The following is a 10,183-nucleotide window of genomic DNA, read 5'->3' on the forward strand; positions in this document are numbered from 1 at the left end:
TCTAAAGGCATGCCCTGTTACTCAAGATCATTTCAGCTGCTTGTATCCAGGATCTCGTTCTTTTGGTCATGAGCCAAATCTCATGATCATGGCTGAGTGTCATAGACGGCCTTGGTCAATCGAGAGCTTTGTTTTTTGGCCCAACTCGTTGCAGAATGAACTACTCAGTCTATCCATCCCTGAAGAGAAAAAGCAAAGAAACTGGACCTTCTCGGCTTGAGGTAGTGACCGACCCCAGCCTGGTTGGAGCATTCTACGTGTTTCTGATAGAGAACCAGACTTGGTATTGACTAAAGCGTGGGTGGATATTTAAAGCCTGTTTAAATATTTTTGTGTCATGTATACTCTAATTTTCATGAGGCTGTTTGCTCTCTAATCAACCTCTGGAGCCTTCACAAAACAGTTGGGTCTATAATAGGTGATTTCTGAAGGCAATTGGTTACACTGTATTTTATCTATCCCGAAGTCATATTCCTTGTTTGTACCCACAATCCTTTGTAAAAAAAAAAAAAAAAAAAAAAAATGAAAACGTGTTGTTCCCTCCATTCCACTTCACAGTTATGCACTATTTTGGGTCTGCCATAGGAAGAACCCAACAAAATAATCTAAGGTTTGAGGTTGTAAAGATAATTAAAGTCCAAGGGATATTGATGTTTGAGAGCATTGCAGATTTACCATCTATGACGTAAACGTACGGTGATTGCAAAACTCACTTTGGGTTGCACTTTCAGAGCTCTCCTCCTTTAGAGCCTCACCTCTGAGCAGTTGTGACGCAGAACTGCCCTCGGAGGTGCAATGACTTTGACATGAAAGGCCGTATGAAGTGACAGTGCTGGCAAATATGGGCCAACATTAACACCAGTCAACAGACATGCTCCTCAGCTGGGGGATTCTAAAAGGTAGCCTGTATCTGGGCGCACAGACAACATTTACAAACCCACAGAGTTTCTGCTCCAATTGATGACAAAGAGCACGTCTCTGTTGTATGCAGACACTGCGGTAGCATCATGTACCAGATGGTGCAGTCTCATTCAGTGCGTGGAGGAGTGAGTAACGCAGGAAACTGGAGGTGGGACGAAACTGAATTAATCAGACTTTGGGGAAGGAAATTGTATCTTATTTTTCTGATGTGTAAGTAGAGTCGGGTTGAGTCAGTGACCTGTAATGCATGTACAGTCTGCGTGCTTCAGCTTTCAGCCGTACTAATTATTTTAACGCCGCTCATTGCTCATATGTGAAACATTCTTTGGCCTCGACACTTGTTCTGACCCCAGGTAAAAATTAGTGAAAAGTTTTAGAAAGAAGTTTTGTTTTTTATTGGAGCGTGGCATAACCTCACATTGAAAAATTTAGAAAAAAAACTACTTTTAATTTGAATACATTAATTAAGTGGGGGGAAAATTCTGTTAAGAAAAACAGTTGCCCCACACGTCTTGGCGCACCTGCTGTAAATGCCTTTTTCAAACACTTTTTGCCATCAAGACAGCACTTCATCTTTTTTTTTTGTCACATTTGAGAAGGTTGGATCGCACAGAGAGAGGGATCTTTGACCAATCCTCTTTGCATAATCTCTCTAGATCCCCCCGAGTGCTGGGTTTTCTTATGACCTCCTGTCTTCAGATCACACCGCAGGCTTTCTACTGGGTTCAGGTCTGGGGCTAGATGGCCACAGATGAAGGTTGTTTTTTGTTTTTCCTTCTTCTGAACCACCTTTTTCTTTCTTTACCAGATATTTTGCATCGCTATCCGTCTGAAAGGCCAAGTGGCAACCCATTTTTATTGCTTCAAGTATTTACTTTAAAACATACCTTTATTTCAAGAAATGTATGACCCTATGCACCCTCTGGGAGCGTTTGTTGTCTCAGAAGTGGAGAGAAACTTCACATGTTTAAGGTTGTGGTAAAGTCTATTTACTTGTGCCTCCCAAACAATCAGTGGGCATTTAAATATAATTTAACAGCTGCCCCCAAGACGTCATTCTTATAAATACCGAAGGTAACTACTATGCACTCTGGTCAACTTAAAAATGCAAGTATAAAGGAAAAAAGATAAATAAAAATCTGCAGCACCAGTGGAAAAAAAATACGTCTTTTTTCCCCACTGAATAAGCATCACATTAAACATACACATTTTTTTCCAGTATGTTTAAAACTGAATTTATTTGAAGGCTTTTCACACAGACTTCTACTAGCGAGGCCAACAAATGAGGCGGTTCTAAAGCTGAATTATTCGACTACACCACCCCCTTCACACTAAAATTTTTTCATAAAAGTTTAGTGTGGGATCGGTTCTTTTTTTGTTGTTGTTGTAAAGGGATGAATCAAAGCTTGACAAAGAAAATCTTGTACTAAAATTAAACCGACCCTTATTAGCTTAACTCGCCTATGATGTTATGATCCTGGTGTGTGTGCGCCTGGTTTTATGTGGATGCAAGTCTTCTCTCTTCATCTGAAGACCTCTGTTGGAAGGCGTGGTTTTCTGGCAGCAGGTGGCACACCAGTGTGTCATTTCAATCACCACCTGCAGCGGTTCTTCTAAGGAGCAGCGTTGAAACCATTCTTCACCTGAAGATCCCACACAGTTGGTATAATCAAGCCCTCGCCGTTTCACTGTGCTCCTGAGCTTATGAAGTTTGAGTACTCTGGTGATTCCCCTTTCTTACCAGCTCATTCCTCCATTTTCTACCACTATGTTAATCACCATAAGATTCCTTTTATAACATAACTATCGGTTGCTTCAACTACACGGCTGTGAAGACAAGCTTCTTCGCCTTCCTGCCCGCTCGCTCTTCACCGCCTTCATGACTCACCAGCATTGACCCCTGGATCTCTGTTGCATCTTCCTGGCTGTACTTTCATCTTCTCACAGTAAGCCGCCTCCCTTTCCCTCCTACAGGATCAGACACAGCGCAAACCCAGGTCTAACGGTCTCTCTCCATTCCAGAGAACTCAGAAACCCCCCAGCCAGAACCCGATCCAGCCTACATCCCAGGAACTTATCCTCATTAAAAAGATAGCAATGGACTGTTCTCTCTGTCTTGCTGGTGGTTTTCTGCATGTGGGTCAAGAAAATTTGGTGGATTCCTATATCTTATGAAGCCTGCAAAGGTTTAAGTCATAAGCCATTTGAGCTACATCATTTAAGTGGGTATACAGTTGTTGTAAACAAGTGCGTTAGAGTGTTGCCTTGCCTTTTAATAAAGCCTAGATTGCAAAGCATAGGATACATTGATGTGACACTATACCTTTACCTACTTGGTCTTTGTCAGGGTCCCAGGGAGACGGGCCCTATGCCAAATAACAGCTAATTGGCCCGACATGCCTTGTTTTGCCAGAGCAGAAACTCAATCATGCACAGCGGCAACAGAGTCCGTACAGGAAGGTCTCGGCCAACACTTAAACAAGTTACCTTCTAACTAATAGGGCTACCTGTAGTGCAGCCCACTCAAACCTCAAAGTCAGACAAATTTGATTAAATATCATGATGGTGGGATTGGTGTAAGAGTGCAATAACACTTTTATGTCTTCTTCAAACACTGTTAATAGCCTGACCTTTTTTTTTTTTTACATTCAAATAACACATATTGTGGCTCAAAACTGCAGCTAAAGTCCTGGTTTCAAACATTATGAATAGAAATGGTCCAATATCCCTGGAGAAATAGCTGAGTGTTAACCCAACACCCAGAGCGAGCTCTGAAAATGGTAGGATCATGAATATCTAAGGTGAAATCTGAGAAATAAATGCCTATTTTAGGCTAAGACAATTTAAACTGTGTGCTGGCTTTTCAATGAATGTTTGACAGCTCTGGTATTACACTGTGTCTCGTGCATGGTAATTGGTGACAGCTGATCAAGTCGATGTCTCAGGAGCAGAATATCTTTGAATAAAAATCGTGTCTTCTGGTTTCTGAGGGGAAAAAATTAAACAGGTGCTGTGTCTCTTTTAATCATCCTTCTGCAGCTCAGCAATACAAGGTATTGACAATGGCTCTCTGGGCTGATAGTTTTACATGATATGCATCTATAATGCACTGTGTTTTAACATGACTGGTATTTCTCTCAAGGAATAAACCTCTTTTCAAACAGCCGTGCTTCGAGGCCGATCAGAAAAAAACAAGAAAACTTGAATTCAGAAGTTTTTTTTATATTTTTTTTGGAAAAGTTAACTTTTAAATAATAAAAAAAGTTTTAAAAACAAAATAACAAGACCTCAGTTGTAGTCGAAGACGTTCGGCTCTTTATCCGAAGACCTTCCTCATTTAAAATGCAGTGATGGAGAAGCTCCAAGCTTTTAACCTGTAGGGTGCCGTTCTGAGTATTAATATCTCATGCAGATTGGCGTCCCCTACCAACAGGGTGTTGTTAGTGCTGGTATTAAGCCCTGCTCAGTGAGAAATGTTCATATGCAAGAAGGGGTGAATTGTTCTGAAACTGACAGGGCATCAAGCTTTATGCTGGACGGTGTGTTTTTAAAAGCTGAAATCTGAGCCCTCCTCTTCGGTTTAAGAGTTCACATTAATGGCTTTCTTCACACACCTCTCTCAAACCATCTATTGTCACTGTCCAAAACATTAACATTATTGTCTCTTTTAATCATCCTTCTGCAGCTCAGCAATACAAGGTATTGACAATGGCTCTCTGGGCTGATAGTTTTACATGATATGCATCTATAATGCACTGTGGTTTTAACATCAGATGACTGGTATTTCTCTCAAGGAATAAACCTCTTTTCAAACAGCCTTGCTTTGATGCCGATCAGAAAAAAACAAGAAAACTTGAATTCAGAAGGTTTTTAATATTTTTTTTTTTTTGGAAAAGTTAACTTTTAAATAATAAAAAAAAGTTTTAAAAACAAAATAACAAGACCTCAGTTGTAGTCGAAGACGTTTGGCTCTTTATCCGAAGACCTTCCTCATTTAAAATGCAGTGATGGAGAAGCTCCAAGCTTTTAACCTGTAGGGTGCCGTTCTGAGTATTAATATCTCATGCAGATTGGCGTCCCCTACCAACAGGGTGTTGTTAGTGCTGGTATTAAGCCCTGCTCACTGAGAAATGTTCATATGCAAGAAGGGGTGAATTGTTCTGAAACTGACAGGGCATCAGGCTTTATGCTGGACGGTGTGTTTTTAAAAGCTGAAATCTGAGCCCTCCTCTTCTGTTTAATAGTTGACATAAATGGCTTTCTTCACACACCTCTCTCAAACCATCTATTGTCACTGTCCAAAACATTAACATTATTGTCCTCGAAAGAATGTGATTTGTCCTTGACGGGTGGGTTTTTGCACAGCTGGGTCTTGCCCTGGGGAGCTGGCTCTCCTGCGTTGAGCCATCCCTCAGAGGTTGTTTGCCATTTCTGGCAAAACTCAGTATCACACATTTTGTTTTTTTTTTGCCTCTCTATCCTCCTCACCCTGACATTTCTTGTGAAGACACCCGTTTTACAACAGAACTGTTTCTCCCCTTCAAACAGACCAGCGATTGTTTTGTCAGATAAACCACTTTGTGTGAGCCGATCTCGAAGCTCAGTCAAATGACGGGCAGCTTGACAAAACGAGCCCTGGTTTGCTTGCGAGTAAACCCTGGCTTGGTTCTCATATAGTAAGGAATGCAAACTGTTCAGCGGCACGGACAGACGCAATGGGCCTGGTTCATTGTGTCCCGCACCAAGCAACATCCTGCCTCCGCCTGCTGTTTTTTGGGCAGCGGTTAAGTTAGAACAGCAGATTGAAAATGAAAGCCTCCAAATCTATATAAATATGGTGTTGTGTTCATTGTTAACAAGCTGGCTAAAGAGGAAAGAATTTCGGGGCAGTGTGTGTCCCTAAATGCCGGATGGAGCTTTTGTTGCTGAGCGACGTCCACCTTTCACCCTAATAAATGCGATGTGAAAATGTTCCAGAGCAGATGATGAATTTTCAACAAACTAAACCGGCCCCCAGGACTACCCTGCTGTAGAGGGGCCTCTCAATTCCTCTGACCTTGTTTATTGAAGAAGATGGACTGCTGCACCGCTCCCTTATTTGGGGATAATGGGGGACCGTCTTGGTGCAAGGCAGAAGAAAGCTCACCGGTGAGCAACTGGAAGTGAAGGTACCAGGAAGTCTCAATAATAAGGGACTCGGCTTACTACCAGTGGGGGACAAACCTCAGTCAGGTCCTATGCGCAGGATTGCAGGTACCTGACTAGGCTCAATGATTTATGATGGGACAATCTGGGTTTTACAGTCATTGTTCATAGTCTTTCCGCCTTCATAATCCAGACTTTTCTAATTATCATCTTGGAGTACATACAGGATTTATGTACAAATACATTTCTTTTTTCACTGTTTTGACTCTCCAAGTCAAAACAGTGATATATTCAACCAGAGCCATTTTGCAAGTTTAACTATTTCAAAAAAAACGTTTATATATAGTACTCTGTTTTGCTGCCAAATATATTACAAGTTACATGCAACAGATAAAAATGCAACTGTTCAATATGTTTAAGTAGCTTAATTAGGCATAGTTTGGCATAAGTCCAACCTTTGGATGGTGGGAAAAGATTCCTAGTATGTGTTGCAATTGTTATTTAGTGCCAGACATTGACAATTTTGGCTCTGTGGTTGTTTCACAAGTTCATAATAATATTTTGCACAGGGTTAAGTGGACAAGTCATGTTGATTATTTAATTACAATACAATATACACAATAAAATGATTGATCCTTTGCACTCTTCACTCTCAATGAGTCCTTTTGTTTTGATAATTTAAAAATATAAAACTGTGTTTAAAATTTAAAATAGCTCAGTAAAGTGCCACATTAATGACAATTTGATGGTAAGAGTTAATGAACCTCACGCTAACTTCAATGCGTCACTAACAAAAGACAAAAGAACACTCCGTGCTCTGCTGTCCTGGTGTCAAATAAGGGCAAAGAGAGCTGGTGGTAGTTTGGGATTGTGTGTTAGTTTAAAGCATAGATGGAAAGTGCAGCAAAGACAGAAATCAATATTTGCAGGGTGGATGAAAATTTCTTCTGCTTCCAAGCTGGAGGAGTGCAGCTGCTTTTCATCCCTGCTGCTTTCCACTTGGTCCCTTATCTCTGGGAAGAAGCCTTCATTCACTCTGCTTACTCCAGATCTCTTTATCATACGGATTGAAAACAAGGGAGTTGTCAGGAGGTAGGTGGCTCACACATGAACGGAGAATCACCCGTCCCCGTACACACCGCTGCTACACGACCACACATGGGTTGTGTACTTACTCCAGTCTCTCAGCTGTGACCTTTCTGGCTCGCTTTCATTAGTACCACTGTGTACATTGCTTTCAGTACCTGCATGGATGAGTTTTTTTTTTTTTTTTTTTGAGAACTGGTGTCCCAACTACTGCATCATTTATCAACTACTCAGGTTTGATAAATGATGACCAGCTTCACCTCTCTTTCTGTACATGGCAGATCCCTGAGGTCATCAAATCAACTTTTATTAGACGTTCCAAGATCCAGGCTTAAGCACTGAGATGACTGGGAATTTTTAGCGACAGCACAACGACTCTGGAACCAACTTCCTTCAGACATTTGCTTCAGCAAGAGCCAGACATCTATAGATTTAAGCTTAAGACTTTTTTTTTTTTTCAGGCAGGCTTTTAATACCAAGTAGCATTGAGGCATTTTTTGCAAGACAAGTAGTTTAAGTGGGCACCTTTAGGCATTTTTGTTCAATAAATGGTCAAAAATAACAATTTTATTAAGTGTCAAGGCAAACAATTAGCTACTTGTAACTGATTTGCAAAAGTATACAGAAAATCTTAACAGAAAAGGGATCTTCAATGAAGGCATCCCAAAGTGACAATCCCATTTTCCCCGTTATTTGAATGTTTTTCATTATGAAGTTGAAGTTGCACTGACTCTCATTTAAATCATGTGGTTTGAATTCCCCCAACAGGAATGTGGGACAAGGACTGAGTACCTTATTGCTTGAATCCATGGGTGTCCTTATATTTCAGCCTGAATGATTAATTTTGTCCTTGTGTAAATCAAAGAAATATATATATAAAACAAATTGTGTATACACCACGTCTGGAGTCTGAAGAACAAATAAGGTGTCTGGTGGATGATGAGTCTTGCCCCCCAAAAAAAGAACAATTCAAACGAGTCTTTCAGAGCCCAAAATACATGAGATTCATGACCAAGGTGGGTCTGTGTAGACTTCTTATCAAAACTTTAGATCAGCTTAACGAAGACAGGGCAGTATTTCCTTCTTTGGTATCCTTCCTTTCTGAATTCACACCTAGACAGCAAATCTAACATATGGGTCATGGGCCTCTGCATCAATGAGGCAACATGTCTAGATGTCACAACGAGTATGTGTCAACTGGTGGATATGAGGGCATGGGCATGTGCTAGTGGGGACAACCCCGTCCTTAAAGATGGATATATCTGTAATGGCAGAATCCAGCTGCTTCTGCCAAAACATTTGGTCTCAACAACAAGCTACAGAACGCAGCCACGTAAGAGCTGCCATACAGAATGAGAAGTGACCCCACCCCCCCGCCCCCCGTCTTGCTTAGCATTGTTATGGATATGTTGCCTTGCGCATCGAAAATGAGAGGAAAAGGCAAACAAACTGTGTAGGAGGAATAAACAGGCAAACATAATCAGATAATCTCCACAAAACAACATTCACTGTACTTGTGGATGTAATTGCTATATACTCAATATTTCTCCACAAAAAATATCCCCCCCCCCCCCTCAATAGCAATACAGAAAATTTTGATTGCATTAGGCTCTGCTAGAGCGTGTAAGTACACTTTCAATCTACATTATGCTATTAGCAATTCTCATTATATTATTCTCCTCCACGCAATCCTCTCTGTGTAAGCAATAATAGCATACAGAATGGAATACATTCAGGGTTATCAGTGTAAATGAACTGCAGTCCTGATTATGGGCCAGGACTTGGTCTCCGGGGTCTTAACAGTAAAATGTTTGCGAGTAACAATTTCTAGAAGTGTTGCAAACTTGCGATGTCAGAACCAAAGCACGTGTCCAAGGAGTTCAACGTTTCTTCCTGAAAACGTGCTCCCTCCCTTTTGTTGAAATTTGCTCACAAGGAACTTTTCTCAGCAGCGGATCTCCGGCGCCGTGTAGTTTAATGCACATCGCGTCGCCGGAGGTCTTCGCCGCCATGGTGAAACATCGCTTGACTCAGAGAACTCACGCTCTGACTCCTGCCATTTTCCCACAGGCCGACTGAACCCATCGTCCTGCCTTCCCTCCAGCTGGTGTCTCCACCACACACCAGATGGCCCTGAAATGCATTTAGCCTTTCAGTCTGAACATGACAGATTCCTTGCAGGGTGTTCACTTGCTTACGGATGGTATGGAGGTGGCTGAGTGGATTTGTTGCTGTTGTTTCTTTCTAACAAGGTGTAGGGTGTTTGTCTGTGTGGACTTTTTGAATCGTTGTCCTGTATATATATATATATATATATATTTTTTTTTTTTTTTTTTTTTTGCAGAAAAGACAAAGTAGTCACCCATATGCTTGTATATGAGTGACTGCCTTTGGCTCTTAGGGTTAGGGTTTACCATAAGAAGACATGCAGCCAGGTTTCTTTTACTGTAACCCCTGCTAAAGTACTGTGTGGCAAACTCTTTTTAAACTAATGCAGTAACTAGTAAAACTGGATGTTTGTGATTGTCTCAGACATTCTCAAACAACACATCTATTGACAGTCAGTCTGCCCTAGCAAACCCAGCAAAAAAAAAACAACAACATTATTGAAACAGCTATGGTTGACCGATGATTGAAGCCCTCAACCAGAAAAGATAAACAAGTATGTCAGCATGGGTTTCCCTATGTTTGCCAGCACAAATATGCGGTCCAGACAAAAAGACATGCGTATTGTTTTACCGAACAAAGGATGTAGACACATAAATCTAGCATTTGATTTTGATGGTGAGCTCCTGCAAGTTTTAAGCAGCAAACGTGAACAATAACTATTCTGTCAAGTTATCAGCGGTGATTAAGCTCATTTATGTTCAGGTGAATTTTCAAAATGACTTTGCTCAGAGTGCCTGGACTGGTGTAATGACAAAATGCGTAACTGCTAAATCAATACGACGCCTACAACATTTACGATTGTATTGGCGGGGTATAAGATTAACTTGTTAAATCAATGAGAAGATAAGGCCGACACGTTTTA

Source organism: Fundulus heteroclitus, chromosome 2 (genome assembly GCF_011125445.2).
Source record: "Fundulus heteroclitus isolate FHET01 chromosome 2, MU-UCD_Fhet_4.1, whole genome shotgun sequence".
NCBI lineage: Eukaryota > Metazoa > Chordata > Actinopteri > Cyprinodontiformes > Fundulidae > Fundulus > Fundulus heteroclitus.